The sequence below is a fragment of the Callospermophilus lateralis genome, chromosome 17 (genome assembly GCF_048772815.1).
Source record: "Callospermophilus lateralis isolate mCalLat2 chromosome 17, mCalLat2.hap1, whole genome shotgun sequence".
In the NCBI taxonomy this organism is placed as follows: Eukaryota; Metazoa; Chordata; class Mammalia; order Rodentia; family Sciuridae; genus Callospermophilus; species Callospermophilus lateralis.
Genome location: NC_135321.1, coordinates 70277684 through 70279412, shown reverse-complemented (window position 1 = coordinate 70279412; position 1729 = coordinate 70277684). Strand labels below are relative to the sequence as shown.

General features: G+C 46.6%; 1 non-coding gene across 1 annotated transcript; it reads right to left on the bottom strand.

Moving 5' to 3' along the window:
* Positions 1-216: 216 nt before the first annotated feature.
* On the bottom strand, positions 217-289 carry Trnat-ugu (transfer RNA threonine (anticodon UGU)). The gene has a single exon. It is a non-coding gene; the product is annotated as a tRNA-Thr (tRNA).
* Positions 290-1729: the final 1440 nt, after the last annotated feature.

Sequence of the window (1729 nt, the reverse complement as noted above, 5' to 3'; positions counted from 1 at the left end):
TTAGTCCTTAAAGGGACATGAAGGGTAGTTGGGCAATGGAGGAAAGTAGAATACATTGTATTGCAGAGAGGTTCCAGTGCCAGGCAGTCCCCAGTAGGTGCAGATGTAGCCGCTTTGTGCTTTTGATTGGGGACACATTTCCCCTGTCCTCTGGGGTAGGGAGAGCTGGTCTGAGACCACACAGTGGATTTTTTTTTTTTTTTTTTTTTTTTTTTTTGGTGATGCTGGGGATTGAACCCAGGGCCTTGTGCATACAAGGCAAGCACTCTGCCAACTGAGCCACATCTCCAACCACACAGTGGATTTTAGGAGGCAAAGAGGACAGGATATTTCTTGGAAAATTCTGAGATTGTCTCCGGGTATCTATATTTAAGAAAAGTTTTTTTTTTTTTTTTCTTTTTGAATCCAGGGGTCTTTACCACTGAGTACATCCCCAGCTACCCTTTTTATGTTGAAGTAGGGTCTTGCTAAATTGCCTTAGAGTCACTGGGATTATAGGCATGTGTCATGCTGCCTAGTGGACAGGTGTTTTTGTGTGTGTGGTTTTAAAGATTTCAGAAGATCATCTAGAGGTAATGCAGTTGTTTGCTCTTTCTCCTGAGGATGCCAAGGGCCTGAGAAGTGATTTGGCCAAATTGATGACCTTTTTTTCCCTAATATTTATTTATTTATTTTTACTTATAGTTGGACACAATACCTTTATTTATTTACTTTTATGTGGTGCTGAGGATTGAACCCAGGGCCTCGCACGCGCTAGGTGAGTGCTCTACCGCTGAGCCACAACCCCAGCCCCCGCCCCCCCCCCCAAATTGATGACTTCCTTTTTGGCAAAGCCAAAACTACCTGGTTTGATTTTTTTTCCAGCAGATGAAGCTGCTTCACAGAGTTGTAGGTGCTGACCATCTGCTGGTTAGTCCTATCTCTGCTCCCTGGACAAGTAGACCTCCTATAGCAGGTGATTCTCAAATAGCATCCCTCATGTTAAATGTAGAGCCATGAAGAATTGCCTAGTGAATTTGAACAAACAAAGCCAATTCATAATTCAGGTCCTCTGGAGGTCATGCTGTTTTCCAAATGGACCATCATTGCAGCTCAAATTTTCCAGATGCATCATCCATTCAGCAAATGCATAATGAAATATTACTCTCCATGCTAAAAATAGAGGACTGCTGGGGATAGTCTTGCTCTCCTGGGGTTTGCTTTCTGTGTTAATTGAGAACCTAGAATCTGGATTATCGGAGGGAGAACTAGAGAATGGAGGGATCATAATTTGGTTAAAATCTTTGGGTCAGAAAATCATTGATGGAAAAGTGTTTTTTTTTTTTTTGGTAGTGTGGAGGATGAAACCCAGGGTCTCATACATGCCAGGCAAGCACTCCACTGGGTCACTGTACCACTGTGCTGCATCCCCAGCCCTTGGTATTGTTTGGTTTTGGGACAGGGTCTTGCTAACTTCCTGAGGCTAGCCTTGAACTTGGACCCTCTTGCCCCGTGGTGGCCCTGCGGGTGGAAGGTGAAGCGGGTGGAAGGTGAAGCGGTGGATTCCTCCAGGGGACTACACCAGTGGGGAGGACGGGGAGAGACTGGCCTGCCCCGGAGCTTGATTGCAGGTGGTCCTTGGAACCTTTGGCACCTCACAGATGAGCCCTGAGAATCAAGTGAGGGGGAAGCGGCTGCGTTCCTGGCCCGGTGCCCAGGAGTTGGTGGCGAGACTGCAGGGGTGGCAGGG